Source organism: Giraffa tippelskirchi, chromosome 7 (assembly GCF_054371585.1).
Source record: "Giraffa tippelskirchi isolate mGirTip1 chromosome 7, T2T-mGirTip1v1.2.pri, whole genome shotgun sequence".
NCBI classification, from domain to species: domain Eukaryota; kingdom Metazoa; phylum Chordata; class Mammalia; order Artiodactyla; family Giraffidae; genus Giraffa; species Giraffa tippelskirchi.
In genome coordinates this window covers 117,865,861-117,882,501 of record NC_137281.1, presented here as the reverse complement: position 1 = coordinate 117,882,501, position 16,641 = coordinate 117,865,861, and the positions used below count along the sequence as shown (strand labels likewise).

The following is a 16,641-nucleotide window of genomic DNA, read 5'->3' as shown; positions in this document are numbered from 1 at the left end:
CAGTATTTACATGGCTAAATCCTCCTCCTCCTCTAAGTCTTTGCTCAAATTTTACTGTCTCACTGAGGCTTTCCTCTGTTTAATTTTGCTACCTGCATGTAGGAACCCAGAATTCTCAATTCCCATCATACTGCATTTCCCTGTTTTTCAATTGTACTTTCTCTAATTCACTGAATAATTCATTTATTTATTATGTTTATTGTTTGCCTTTCCACTGGAAAGTTAGCTCTGTCACAACAGGAAACTTTGTTTTGTTTACTTATTTGAATAAATAAATTTTCCTATTTTTGAATATAAATTAAATAGTATATATAAACTTTTCTGTCCTGCATTTTGCTTATCATAAATATTTCCCATATGATGAAAGCCCAAAATAAATGTCATTTTTGTTGGCTGCCAGATATTCTATCATCTCTGTAAATTATAATTAAACATTCTTATAACATTTGGCATTTCTTCCTCTTTTCTGTTGGCAATTATAAATAATGCTGGCATGAGCTTCTCTGTTCATAACTCTGTTTCATTTTAAATATAATTTCTTCAGAATGGATTCCTAGAAGTCAAAATATTAGACAAAAGCTAAAAATTATAAAGACTCTTGATAGGAACATGCAAAATTTTCTTTATTTCTGTCCCCAAATGCTTCTACTCAGTAATGAATGAATATGCCTGCACCTCCTTTCCATCAGCCTGAGGCAGGATAGTACAGTGGTTAAAAGCAGGTATCTGGAGACGGTAGTTAAGAGCAGGTTTCTGAAGACAAACGGGTTTGGATTGAAACCACTTCTCTGACTTACGAACTGTGCGATTTTAGACAAGTTATTTCACTTACCTGTGCCTCACTTTCTTTATCTGTTAAATGGGAATATTGCAAATAATGTTACTTACCAAACAGGGTTGTTGTAAAGATTAAATTACTTAATGCAGGTAAAGCACTTAGATGAGTGACTTGAACATGATAAGCAGTATGTAACTATTATCTATCATTATATTACACCTTTTCAATATAATAATACATTGATGAGTGAATAAAGGGCACTTTGCTTATGCTTTATATGCATTTTGAAGTTGGGTCTTGTGGAAGTTGAAAATTTCCCTTTATATTTGGCGTTTATGTTTTGTATTTGAGAGTTTTATGTTCTCAGTGTTTTTTTTTTATTGGTTTACATAGTAGGGATATTGATTTCTTATATTTAGGGTGAATATTTTTCTAACTAAATATTTGCTCTTTAATCATCTATCTTTGATATCTATGACTTGTGTATATTATATGATAGTATATTAACATTTTCCTATATCATGTCTTCATTTTTTAAGTTTATAAGATTTTTCTCATTCAGAAATGAGAGAAAGATACACCTATATTTTATATTTAATTTTTATTGTTAGTGGTTTATTTTTTTTCTTCCTTTATCTCCCTAAAATGCACTGTACTGTATTTTAGGAACTAAGTTCTAACTTGACTTTTATTTCTGATCATTTAAATTAGCCTATCATTTTTGAGGGAATTTGAATAATAACAGAGAAGAAATTGGAGAGATTCTCTTACTCAGTCATCAGAAGCTGTGGTGAAAACTTTCACAGGAGAGCTCTTTTTCAACATTTTCACAGAAGCCCCATGAAGCTCCTCAGGGCTTCAATGTAAAGGGGCATTAACTTTAACTCCTTCATAGCTGAGTTGAGACAGTGATGCCCAGAGAGTTTTAACTTGGGGGAAGATTCTGAGAGGCTATGGAATAAATGTTCTCACATGTACAGAAAACATCTGGCTTTATATGAATAATTTGATGCCATCTGTCACAGAGGCTGTTGCTGGGCACGGTTCTGGTAATGGAACATTTCTAGTACTTCATCCCAACTGAAGCTTATCTGTCCTGGGAGTACAGTGCTCTCAGTGGTGAAGAGGATTGTATGGTAAGATTTATGAAGACTGCAATATTTCAAAACTTGGTCTTTTACTTCTAATTTAGCACGATGGAGTTGGGGCTTGGTATTATAAGAGTTGTGTGGTTTCAGGTGTTGGAGCTCTTATATTCAACTGATTGCCAGAACATTTTTTCTTATTTTCAGTTAGTTTCATTTTTTGTAGTCAAATAAAAATAATTGGAACTTACCATTGATAAATGTGACCTTATCATTGAAAATGCAAGTTTGTAGTTATAACTTTAATAGTGATTTTTTAAAAACCAGTAGAATATGAGCAGGCTTGTTTTGTCAGAGCCTCACCAACATATGCTGTCAAACATATTTTTGTCAGTCAATAGTTATGACATATTTTAATTAATTTTGATTTGCTTTTCTCTTGCTATGGATGAAATCAAGCATCTTTCTTTCACAGAGTTATTTATATATCTGTTTCTGTAAACTACCTCTATTAATATATTTTTGTGAGTTTTTTTAGTTAATAAATTAAAACCTGTTAAGTGTTCAACTTTTAAAATATTTTATGTTGATTATTACTTCTTTAGCTGTGATTATGTTGCAAATATTTTCTGCTAGTTTTATACTTGTCTTTATTTTGCTTATTGTGAAGTTTTGCCATATCAAAATTTCATACTTATTTTGTCACATTTACTAATCTTTTATTGCATGTGGATTTCAGTCATAGTTAAAATGGTTTTCCTTATACTCAGATTCTAAGGGAATGGGCCTATTTCTTCTAGTAGTTTTATGATTTCACCTATTTCATTCATATCCTTGATCCATTTGGGATTTATTCTTGTGTGTGGTTTAATGTATAAATCCAATTTCATCATTTTCCAAATCACTATTTGGTGTCCCAGTACTAATTATTTAAAAGTCTGTTTCTTAACCTAGTGGATTGAGTTGACACTTTTATAATACAGACATACCTCTGAGATATTGTGGGTTTGGTTCCAAAGCACAGCAATAAAGTGAATATCTCAATAAAGGAAGTCATACACGTGTTTTGGTTTCCCAGTGCATGTGAAAGTTAACCTATTAAGTCTACAATAGCATTATGTATAAAAAATGTACATACCTGAATTGAAAAATACTTTATTGCTAAAATATGCTAACCATCATCTGAACCTGTGAGAGTGATAATGCTTTTTGCTGGTGGAGGGTTTGCCTTGATGTTGATGGCTACTGACAGATCAGGGTAATGGTTGCTGAAGGCTGGGGTGGCTGTGGCAATTGCTTAATATAGGACAAAAATGAAGTTTGCCACATCAGTTGACTCTTTCTTTTATGAATGCCTTCTCAGTAGCCTGTAATGCTGTTTGATTGCATTTTACCTATAGTAGAACTTCTTTCAAAACTGGAATCAATCCTCTAAAGCCTATTACTGCTTTATCAAGTAAGTTTGTATAATATCCTAGATCCTTTGTTGTCATTTCAACAGTCTTCTCAGTATCTTCATCAGGAGTAGATTCCATTTGGAGAAACCACTTTTCTTGCTCATCTATAAAAAGCTACTCCTTATCCTTTCAGATTTTGTCATGAGATCTGTGCAATTCAGTCACATCTTCAGGCCCTGCTTCTGTTTCTGGTTTTCTTGCTGTTCCCATCACCTCTGCAGTTATTTCCTCTACTGAAGTTTTAAACCCCTAAAGTTATCCATGTGGGTTAGAATCAACTTCCTTCAAACTCCTGTTAATGCAGATATTTTGACCTCTTCCCATGAATACAAATATTCTTAATGGCATCTAGAGTAGTAAATCCTTTCCAGAGGTTTTCAGTTTACTTTGCTGAGATCTATCAGAAGAAATTTATGGCAACCATAGTCTTACAAAATATATTTCTTAAAGAATGATTTGAAAGTCAAAATTACTCCTTGATTCATGGACTGCAGAATAGATGTTATGTTAGCAGGCTTGAAAATCACATTAGTCAACACTGTACATCTCTATCAGAGCTCTTGGGTGACCAGGTACATTGTTCATAAGCAATAATATTTGAAAGCGATCTTTTTTTCTGAGCAGTGGGTCTAAACAGTGGGCTTACAATATTCAATAAATCATGTTGTAAACAGATATGCTGTCAGTCAGGCCTTGTTATTCCATTTATAAAGCACAGGCATAATAGATTTAAAATAATTTTTAAGTGTCCTAGGATTTTCAGAATGGTAAATGAGCATTGATTTCAACTTCTGATCACCAACTGGGTTAGCTCCTAACAAGAGAATCATTCTGTCCTTTGAATCTTTGAAGCAGGTGTTGACTTTGCCTCTCCAGCTATGAAAGTTTTAGAGGGCATCTTCTTCCAACATAAGACTGTTCTGTTTCATCTACACTGAAAATCTGTTGTTTAGTGCAGCCACCTTCACTGATGAGCTTACTATATCTTCTGTATAACTTGCTGCAGTTTCTGTATCAATATTTGCCATTGCATCTTGCACTTTGGTGTTATGGAGATGGCTTCTTTTCTTTAACCTCATGAACCAACCTCTGTTAGCTTTAAACTTTTCTTCTGCAGTTTTCTCACCTCTTTCAGCCTTTAAAGAATTGAAGAATTAGGGCTTGCTCTGTATTACCCCACGGCTTAAGGGAATGTTGCCACTGGTTTGCTCTTCTATCCAGACCATCAAAACTTTCTCTGTATCAGCAATAAGGCTGTTTTACTTTTATCATTTGTGTGTTCACAGAAGTAGTACTTTCAGTTTCCTTTAAGAACTTTTCACTTGCATTCACAATGTAGCTAACTTTGCTGCAAGAGACCTGACATACAGCCTGACATATCTACTACTTAACAAAGCTTAAGTATGTTTAACTTTTGATGTAAGTGAGAGATGTGAAACTCTTCCTTTCACTTGAACACTTAGTGGCCATCGTAGGGTTATGATTTGGTCTAATTTCAATATTGTTGTTTCTTACAGAATAGGGAGGCCTGGGCAGAGGGAGAAAGATGGAAGAACAGCTGGTTGGTGAAGCAGTCAGAACACACACACAGCATTTAGCAATTAATTTCACCAACTTACATGGGCATAATTCATGGAGACTTAAAACAAATACAATAGTAACGCCAAAGATTACTGATCACAGATCACAAAAACAAGTGAAATAATAGTGAAAAAGTTTGACATATTTTTAGATTTACCAAAATGTGACATAGAGACATGAAGAGAGAAAATGGCACTGATTAGACTTGTTCAACCTAGTGTTGCCACAAATATTCAATTAAAAAAAAAAGCCATATCCTGTGAAGTACAACTATACAAAACACAATAAAATGAGATATGCTTATATACTATACAGATGTTCTCCAATTTATGATGGTTTGACTTAAAGTTTTTCAACTTTACGATGGTTCAAAAGTGATACACATTCAGTAGAAACTGTAACTCCAGTTTTGAATTTTGGTCTTTTCCTGGGCTAGTAATATGCTGTACTCTCTCACCATGCTGGGCAGTGGTAGCAAGCTGCAGCTCCCAGGCAGCCATGTAATCGTGAGGGTGAACAGCCAATAGACTTTTAACCATACTATATCCACACAGCCATTCTGCTTTTCACTTTTAATACAGTATTCAGTATATGACATGAAGCATTCAACACTTCATAAAATTTTGGGTGTTAAATGATTCTACCCAACTATAAGCTAATATAACTGTCAGATCATGTTTGAAGTAGCCAGGCTAGGCTATGATGTTCAACAGGAGTGGTATATTAAATGCATTTTTGACTTAAGATATTTTCAGTTTACCATGGAGTTGTCAGGATCAATAATCCCATTATAAGATGAGGAAAATCTGTATTAAAATTTTATATGTACTTGGACTTTTCTTTTCCTGAACTTTCTATTTTTTTTCCCATTGTTCCATCTCTCCATTCATTGTGCTATAGTACAGTCTTTCATGATAGAGGCATTGGTATATAGTTCAGTATCTGGAAAGATCTGCCGATAACCAGATAGCTGCATAATCCATGGTTTCTCTCTTTTTGGCTTTCTACTCTGTTTTGGGTTTTGGGGTTTTTTGTTTTTCTGTGTTTTTCACATGAAAAATCCAACTTGTTGAACTCAAAAATCTTGTTGATATTTTCATGCAGATGTTAATATATTACATACGCTATAACATAATTGAATGATAAATGACCATGATATGTTCATAGCGTTGAGATGTATTATCCAAGAATACCTTTCTATTTGTCAAACTCTGTCTTGCATTTTAGTATATAGCTCTTTACATGCTAAAGTTTATTTTGTGTTTTTTTTCCTCCTTCTTAGATTGCACAGGTTGTGCTTCACCACTCCCCTACCCCACTTTTTTCTTTTTGGTTTGCTTTCATTTACCATCTAAGACAATGTCTTCAACATAATTGTTTATTTCATTTTATAGTTATCTAGTAATAGAAATAGGATTCTCACTAAAGTGGTTACTGTCCAAATAAAAGGATATATAAAAAGAAACATTGAAATCCAAATGACTCTTAAACTTTGTTATCCTTAACCTGGACTATGTTCTAGGAACATTGGACCAATTGATACAAAAAGATAAAAACAAACCCCACAATGAATAGTTAGCTCAACAATAGTTAGTCACTTCTTTTTTTTAATAAAACTTTCTGGGGTATATGTTTTTCCGCCCATCTATGATTTGACAACTCTATTCTCTAGATCTCCACATATCCAAAAGATACTTCCATCAGAGTATCCATCTACTCTTTTACTCCTGTTAATCTCTTCTTCTTAAGCTGTAAACTCCTGATGTCATTGACCATGACTGATTTGTCTTGCATTTTCCTATTAAAATGCCTATGTTAAGGTCATACTCTGTTAAATATTAATTGCATAATGTTGTTCAAAGGTAATTTTGTGAATATATTTAAATGTGGTGAATCTAAGACTTTGTATTTTAAAAGTTCTTATACTTTTGCAAAATCAAGAAGTTGAGATCATTAAACTGAATATTAAGCATCACCTATTGTTTATAATTTAAATTTGAACATGTGAACCAAATTTGATACTTTTTTCAGTCCTTTATAACTTGACATTTTCTCTCTGTCAGTTCTCCAATATACTAAGTCAGCTATTTGCCAACATAAAGGCATATCACAATAGCAATTATTTACCTGAAATATGTATTTTCCTTCAATACCCTGCCATCTAGATGAGAGTCCAAATGAGATTTTTACCAAGATTTTTTGTTTGGTTATTATTCTATCTTGTTGGTTTTTAATGAAGGCTAGGCATAAACTCAATTGACTTTTACATAGTTGATTATTGTTTTTATTTAATGCCCATGAAGTTCACTACCCAGCAAGTTGGGTAATCTATTGTGATGTCTGAACCAAGAGTGGCCTGTGTTGTTCGATCAAAGTTGCTAGATTGTTTTATTTATTTTCTTGTTTTGTAGTTTGTAGATTAACAGACATTATTTTAGGAGTTGAACTTGGTCATGCTACATTATAAAAGTCATTCTTTGTCTACAGAGGCAAATTGATATTAAATTCATTAAGACATGATACCATGTAATTAATTCATTTTAACAAAATACTCATACATCACCTATAAATTGGTTAAAACAACTTATTGGTAGTATATAAACAAAATATAAATGGAAAGATCATACTTGTGTATACTTTGGTTTCCTTGAATACTAAATTAGCTGTTGGGAGTTGTTCCTTACCAATTTTATTGTTATATTTTGTCCTATCTTCTGTAATTTCTCTAGTAAAGTTATACCAAACTGACCTTTTGTTTATACTTTGGTTATTTTTTATCTTGGGGAAATGTATTTCTTGAGATTCTTTTTTTTAAATTTCTTCTTTTGATTTTGATATGCACTGCTACAGAACACACAAGCAAGCACTATTGTGGTGTTGATGATAAATTTGCTTGGTTCTTCAAACTGATCAACTGAAGATTTTAGTCTGTAACCATGTCTAGACAAAATGCAAATGTAGGTATTTGATTTTTCTTTCTTACTGTCATATGCATTTGAAAAGTGTTGAACATACTTCTCTGAGTTGTTTTATAAATTAATTTCCATGGCTTTATGATATCTTTACATAGGTGATATTTGGTTTTGGGGGATAATTTTATTCCTAGGTACATTTTTTAGGAAAATGTTAATAGTCAAAAACAGAATGGAACACAATTACAGTGACACTAATACAAACTGAATCATGAAACTGAAATATCTATTTTGCTTCCATTTATAAGTAACAAGGAATTTTTTTATTGAAGTGTAGTTGATTTAGAATTTCTGCCATACAGAATAGTGATTCAGTTATACATATATTTATATTCATTTTTATATTCTTTTCAGCTATGGTTCATTACAGGATAATGGATGTAGTTCCCTGTGCTATACAAGACTTTGTTTATCCATCCTATATATAATAGTATAGAATAAAATATAATAATAGTTTGCATCTGCCAACTCCAAACTTCCACTCTATCTCTCCCCTACCCCCTCTCCCCATTGGCAACTACAAATGTTCTCTATGCCTATGAATCTGTTTCTCTTTCATAGATAAATTCATTTGTGTCATATTTTTAGATTCCACATATAAATGGATATTATATGGTATTTATCTTTCTCTTTCTGACTTATTTCACTTAGTATGATAATCTCTCATTCCATCCCTGTTGCTGCAAATGGCATTATTTTGTTCTTTTTATGGCTGCGTAGTATTCCACAGTATGTATCTACTATATCTTCTCTATCCATTCATCTGTTGAACATTCAGGTTGTCCCCATGTCTTGGCTGTTGTGAGTAGTGCTGCAACGAACATAGGGCTGCATGTATCTTTTTAAATTGCAGTTTTGTCTGGCTGTATGCCCAGAAATAAGATTGCTGAGTCATATGGTAGTTCTATTTTTAGTTTTCATATAAACCTCCATACTGCTTTTCATAGTGGCTGCATCAACTTACATTCCCACCAATGGTGTAGAAGGGTTCCCTTTTCTCCATACCCTCTCTGGCATTTGTTATCTGTAGACATTTTAATGATGGCCGTTCTGACTGGTGTGAGATGATACCTCATTATAGTTTTGACTTGTAATTCTTTAATAATTAGCAATGTTGAGCATCTTTTCATGGGCCTATTGGCTGTCTGTATGTTTTCTTTGGAGAAATGTCATTTAGTTTTTCTGCCCATTTTTCTATTAGGTTATCTATTTTTGTTATTGTTGACTTGTATGAGTCATTTGCATATTTTGGAAATTAATCTTTTGTCAGTTGCATTGTTTGCAAATATCTTCTCCCATCCCATAGATTGTCTTTTCATTTTGTTTATGGTTTCCTTTGCTCTGCAAAAGCTTGGAAGTTTCATTAGGTCTCATTTGTGTATTTTTACTTTTATTTCTAGGGCTTGGGAGACTGACCTAAGGAAACATTGGTACAATTTATGTCAGATAATGTTTTGCATATGTTCTCTTCTAGGAATTTTATGGTGCCATGTCTTATGTTTAAGTCTTTAAGCCATTTTCAATTTATTTTTGTATGTGGTATGAGGGTGCATTGTAACTTTATTGATTTACATGTGACTGTCCAGCTTTCCCAACACTACTTGCTGAAGAGACTTTCCCATTGCATATCCTTGCCTCCTTTGTCAAAGATTAATTGACCACAGGTATGTGGGTTTATTCTGGGTTCTCTATTCTCTTCCGTTGTTCCATATGTCTGTTTTTGTGCCAATACCATGCCACTTGATTACTCTACCTTTGTAGTATTGTCTATAGTCTGGGAGGGTTATACCTCCTGCTTTACAACAAAGACTTTTAGGACAACTGAATGATGGAAGAGGAGAACTACCCCAAGTTATCATAGGAGAGTTATGGGTGCTCTCCCCACAACTGTTGGATGTTCTTGACTAGCATCTGTTAGTCTCTGTATGATTTCCTTGACTGCAGGAGCATACATGAACCATCTAGAGACAGGGTGTTCACATCTTAGAGGAGCCATTAACTAACAGCTAGAGGGAGATGGTAGACATAGCCCCAGCTTCCTTGAACTTGCATGGGCCAGCTCTGAAGTGTGCTCTATACCACTTTCTATGCCCAACAGGAATAAGCTCCAGCTCCTTTTGAAGTTACCTTTTCTGTGTTGGCTTTCTTGCTTGACCTCTCTCACTTCCCAATTCTCTGCCGTTGCTTGTTAACATTGCCTCCCAGGTAAACTGCTTGCACTTAATCCTACTTCAGGGTCTGATTCTGGGAGAACACAATCTAAGGTGGTGAACAATGATTGTTTCCTTAGAATTCAGGTTCTAGACATATCAACTCTACTCAGTATGTTTTGGTTGCACAAACAGAAGAAACACTTTCTTTCTTCTCTTGGAAGCTTGCCTATCTTTTGCCCTGGATCAGAGGTTTTTTCCCGCTAATTAATCTGGACGAATTTTCATCTCTTAATACTATATTTATCTCTGTTAAAGTTGGGTTGGAGCACAAAGACAAGCCTAAAGGCCTCTGAGGAAGTAGATAATCCTCATGTCCAAGGCCAGATCTTAAAATCTTACCTCTCTTGTTAGGAATATAATACAGAAATCCCTTGGGTATGCCAAAGGGGGATAGAAAAAAGGGAGAAAGATGGTGAAGAGAAGAAGGTATGAGTACCCCAACATGGGGACAAGAGAACATAGAAGAGGAAAATCTTGTTCCACAGTATCTTTTCATACTCAGTGGCCATGCTCAGTATCAATGTTGTTGTTGAGTTGCTAAGTCGTGTCCAACTTTTTTGCAATTGTGAGACTATAGCCCACCAGGCTCTTCTGTCCATGAGATTTCCCAGGCAAGAATACTGGAGTGGGTTGCCATTTCCTTCTCCAGGGGATCTTCCTGACCCGGGGATTGAACCTGTGTCTCCTGCATTGGCAGATGGATTCTTTACCACTGAGCCACCTGGGAAGCCTCTGCTCAGTATCAATACAGACCAAATTAAATTTCTAGAATGATTTAGAGGCAGGAAGTGTCAAGAAGGAAAGAAGGAGAAGGGAGTGGAAAGTGATTGAGGCAGAGACCTTCTCACCCTGTTCTCTTTCCACAGGTATATCAGTTAAATCAGGGTTATTTATGTTTATGAATATTAAAAATACATCTTATAATTTAGGCCTCCTCTATACACACTGGCAACTGGATTCTTAGTTTATGCCAAGATGGGGAATGACTCAAGGTGATTACATACATCTTTTAACAATTCCCATTCTCTGTTATTCTCCTAATAATTTAGAGGTTACAGTTTCCTGAAGAAGGTGACCTGAACAACACATTTTAAACTGTTACGGTTCGTCACTTCAGCCCCAAACTTCCGCCACTCCATTTTCCTTCTCCTACTTTCCATAAAATTCAATCTCTAGGGAAAGAAAAATGCTCTTGTTACTGCAGGTGAAATGCTCTTCACACCTCTGTGCTATTGCGTGTGCCCTTCCTCCTTTTGAAATGTGCTTTATCTTCCATATTAAAGGGAAGTTTACTGCAAGGTGGTACTTAACATGGTTCTTTGGGCCAGCAGCATCAGCATGGCCAAGGAGCTTGTTAGAAATGAAAAATGTTGGCCCCACCCAAATATACTGAATTAGAAACTTTGCACATAGAGCCTAGCAGTTGAGTTTAACAAGCCCTTTAGGTAATTCTGATCCACCATAAATTTTAAGAACCATAGTACTTTATATGATTGGTTGCAAATACTGAGACCTGAGACAAGGAGGTCCTTCTATAGCTTAGAGTAAAGCTGACATCCCAGTTGTTCCATCCCAATTCCTTTTGCCAAGATGCAAAATTGTAATTAGGAAGACTCATTGGTTTTGCTTCAGGAGGATGTTGAGAGGGGAGAGAAAGGCCCATGCTTTCCATCAGGGAATCTTGGTGGGGGTGGATGAAGAGAAAATCTGTGGTTTTTGGTTTTCTCCCTCCTGGAAGAGAGAGGATATCTTCCTATTACAAAATATCTCTTCCACACTGACTGAAATTTCACTAGCTTGAGTTAACAAGAAAATATTCCTGAGTAGGTTAAAGAGTGTGGGGGCAGATGATTTGTCATAAGCTTAATATGAACTAGCTTAATTAGCTTTCATTCTGACCTGGTTGAGATGCCTAGAGAAAATAAGAGTTTTGATTTAGGGGAAGGGTAATTTCAAAGCCAGACATACACAAAGTTGAATAGGGACTGTGGGACTTTATAGTGGGGAGGGGTGAGTGATGGGTAAAGATTTAGGCAAAAAGGGCCTTAGTGAGTTTTCACAGGGCACCAAGGAGGATGAAAGAGGTCCTAAAGATAGAAGCCAAAGCAATACTACCTGTTTCTCACATTAATTTTCAGTTCAGTCGCTCAGTCATGTCCGACTTTTTGTGACCCCATGGACTGCAGTACGCCAGGCCTCCCTGTCCATCACCAGCTCCCGGAATTTACTTAAACTCATGTCCATTGAGTCGGTGATGCCATCCAACCATTCAACCATCTCATCCTCTGCGCTGTTGTTTTAGATTCCTCATAGACGTTATTGGTAATCAGTCAAGGACAGCTGTCATGTTTCTTTGTTTAGTTTTTTTTTTCTTTTTCTTTCTTCTAACATTTCTACTTCTCTCTCACTCATTTTCAGTTTCCTGGGTTCAGGAGATAGGAGTGTAAGAAAGCAGACTTGTATTTTTTTGGCTATGGCATAATGGAACAAAAACCTTTAAAGGGGATTCTCTGATGAAGGAATTCTAGGTACTTAGGAAATGCTACAAGAGTAACTTGACCTTCAAAAGATGACCATTCTTTGCATTGTGTGTGGAAGAAATGCTGTGCTTCCATTAAATGCACAAACATTTTGTGTGTGTGAGCATAAAGGTGAGAATGGATCCACACAGATAATGGAGGGGATCCCAAGGTGAGAGACACAAAGGCTGCCCTAAAGAGGCTGTCATGGAGCAGCGTGTGGATAGTATGCAAATAATTGTACTACTACCTGGAAATAAGGAATTTTTTGAGGAACAAAGGACAATAGGAGTTTTATGGATAGAAAAATCACTGTTTGTTGCCACCCATGAATTTCTTTTTTTGTTAAAATTTTCATAAATGTTTTATTGGAACCCAGCTACACCCATGTATTCACAACTTTATCCAAGAAGTTAAATATGAGAGGCAGATACTGCATGGTTCACAAACACACAAAAATACCATCCAGCCCTTTGTGGAAAAAGATCACCAATCTCTCTTCTATACAGTTCCAATTTTTCACCATTTGAAAACAATACTCTCATGACACCTACATGAATAAATTTTCCTTCTTTTTGATGATTATCTTGGAATAAACTCGCAGAAGTGAGCATGAGCCAGCAGGTATGAGCACTTTGATGGCTCTCTAGATGTGATACTCGATTGTTTTCCACAATGATTATACCGATTCTCACTGGTTCTGGGGGTGTATGAAAGTGAAAGTGAAAGTTGCTCAGTCATGTCCATCTCTCTGTGACTCCATGGACTATACAGTCCATGGAATTCTCCAAGCCAGAATACTGGAGTTAGTAGCATTTCCCTTCTCCTGGGAATCTTCCCAACTCAGGCATTGAACCCAGGTCTCCTGCATTGCAGGAGGATTCTCTACCAGTTGAGCCACAAGGGAAGCTCAAGAATACTGGAGTGGGTAGCTAGCCTATCCCTTCTCCAGTGGATCTTCCTGACTCAGGAATTGAACCAGGGTCTCCTATATTCAGGCAGATTGTTTACCAACTGAGCTATCATGAGGATGTCAATTTTCACTCCCTCTCCTCTGATGACATCCTACCTCAACATTGGAATGACCTGGGGCTGTGAGCATCTGGCCACCCATCAATTTCTGAGATCTGACTCATAGTCAGGTACAAAAGTTGCTGGATGGATAAGAGTCAGTTGCTTTTTATGTCTAACTTCTCAGCATCTTTCTTCCTTAAATTTTCTTTCCTTCCTTTATATTCTTAAAGTATATGGCTTTTGTGTCCAATTTTTGGCAAAATTGTTCTCATGAAAGAAGCTTTGCTTACAAAGGTGAGGTACAGAGAATTATTTGGAGACACTACCTCAAGGTCATAGGGCCAATTCATGGTGACAGAGAGATCCATGGTTCCAAGATCTTGCCATGATTTCATTTCTGTTATCTCTGCCTATGGATATTGGATTGGCCAAAAAGTTCATTTGAGTTTTTCTGTAGATGCTATAGAAAAATCTGAATGGACTTTTTGGTCAACCAAATAGATCTACAGGCTTTACCTAAATGTGGTCAGTTTGTTGCTAAGAAGATAAGCAACGATCACATCCTTGAAATTTGAGAGAATAGAAGAGGGTATGAGGAGATCTCTCCTCACATTAGCATTTAGGGTAGGGGTGTGGCAGGTCAGTGCCTTAAATTTCCATTATGCTCTCCTTCATTAGGATCAGCAGAGAATAAATCCGTAGTGAGACTGCACTGTTCCATTCAGTATGTTCCATTTCACTGCAGGTAGGAGCAGTGAAACGAATGCAATGTGGCTGATTTCCCAAGAGATGATGCTAACATAAGCCAGGAGCTCATTCAGAAGAATTAAACGGAAATCTTCCCAATACATATTTACTCACATCTGTCACTTCCCTCCCCCCATTTCCTGTGCTTCTCGCTCCTCTGCACTCAATATGTCAGTGGGAGCCAACACCTAAAGATCTTGTTAAGAGCAGTTAAACAGGAACCACTCAAGGTACTGTTTAATTTACTTTCGGGAAACAGGCTTTAATTGGAGAGCTCCCATTTCTTTGGATGCAATTACCAAAAGCTTAGAGGTTTTAATTTGCTGTTGTTGACCATCACTAGGTGAGAAGGCTTTCAATGAAGAAAGCTTTGAATTTAGTTCTTAAAATTGAAGAGAGATGAGAATATTTGAGAAGTGGAGTATGTAAACAAATTCATTCTGCAGGGATTTCTAGCTGACTAATAATAATTCTATAACAGAAAACTACTTAGGTTTAAGATTCATTCATTCCAATTTCATGGTACCTTTGGAATTCTGAACTAGTATCTAGGCCTCCAAATTAGATATGCAAGCCACAGTGTCTTTCTTCAGGCTCTGGACTGCACCATGCATGGCGATTTGTCTGGCTGTACAGGAGCTTACCTTCTAGCCTGAATCAGAGAGAGAAATACCAGGTACAGTCAGGAAAGCCTGCAAGGGTGCTTCCCCCTGTTGCTGGCCTGCTTTCCCAGTCCTGACAAGGGGGCCAGCTCCAAGATGCATTCTCCAGATCTGCACTGAAGCCTATTATCTCTGTCTTTGATTTACCAACAATCTCAAATCCCTTAGTTCCCCAACTCCATTCTTCTTTTTTTTTTTTTTCTGCATGCCAGGATTTCTGGTGCCAACCCTCACTGTTCACCATTTTCTCAGTGCTCATTTTTGCTTCCGAGACTATTTTTCCTTAATGATAAGCCCTGTGAAGAGAACTCAGAATATTCAGTCTGAGTGAGCCCCCTCTTCAATGTTGGGATAATGCTGGTTGATGTATTAAACAACAACAAAATCTCATGGCTTAATATGATTCATCCCTTGTTCACAAGACAGCTCAATGCAGATGAAGAGGCTGTGTTCCAAGTAGGAAGGCACATGTTTGGATTCCTCTTTTAGGGTGACTTTACAATCTCCAGTTAGTGGGAGAAAATCCAGGAACCTCACAGAAGCTTTTAGGCACCAGGTAATTGCATCAGTCAAAGCTAGTCCTAGGCCCCAATATAACTGCAAGTGACCTGGGAAGTATACTCTTCTGCAGACAGAAAGAGGTAATGCTATTGGTGAATATCTAGCTTCCCTCTACCTCCTGTCACCAAATGACTTATTAATTTCCAATAAGGGAGGTAATATTAAGTGATTATAATACTGTCTTATGGGAAAAAAACAAGCACAGTTTGAAATTAATTAGTTTCTTCTGAGTGATTAATTAACTATACCCACAAACTTTTACTATTTGCGTGAACATCCAGGTAAAGTTCTGGAGATCTGAATTACCTTATCTCTAATTATGGCTTTCACAGTATTTGAGCCAGTGTTAAATAGAAGAATAAAAAAGGCCAAAGTGTCTTTAAACCATTCACCAAAGTCAAGCCCAGAGAAGCTTCTAGGAATAATTTATTTCACTTTTATCATCAGTGTCAATAAAAGGTAGGTCATTTAATTTAATAAGTAAGCAGTTGTAGATTCATTAAGGTTAGGTCTAAGGCTTTTCCTGTATGTATCATGATGGTCAACAGCTTAATACAAAACAGATACTGGATAAAGATTAATTTCTTTTCTGTTACCTGAAGACTGATTTCTCCAGTGAATATGGGTCATCATTTAAAAACTTTTCTAGTTGAGTTGGGGCTTATATTTGTTTGAAAGTGAAAGTGTGAGTCACTCAGTCATGTCTGACTCTTTGCAACCCCGTGGACTGTAGCCCTCCAGGTTCCTCTGTCCATGGAATGCTCCAGGCAAGAATACTGGAGTGGGTTGCCATTCCCTTCTCCAGAGCATCTTCCTGACCCAGGAATTGAACCCAGATCTCCTGCATTGCAGGCAGATTCTTTACTGTCTGAGACTTTAGAGCAAATCCATCTTGTCTCCACTGTTTTCAAACATTTTTTTATTTTTTTTTTGAGGTTTGAAAGTTCATGTTTAAATTCAGTGTGTCTGCACACTTATGTTAAATAGACATGGAGAGAAGTGCTAAGAGCCAGGGATTTCATTCAACCTCCGGGACTCAGCCCTGACCCAAG

General features: G+C 36.3%; 1 protein-coding gene across 1 annotated transcript in view; it reads left to right on the top strand.

Annotated features, from left to right (window-relative positions):
- UNC13C (unc-13 homolog C) overlaps positions 1-16,641 on the top strand; it is a 1,717,543-nt gene that overhangs the window by 1,162,358 nt on the left and 538,544 nt on the right. The gene's annotated exons all lie outside the window — the stretch shown is intronic.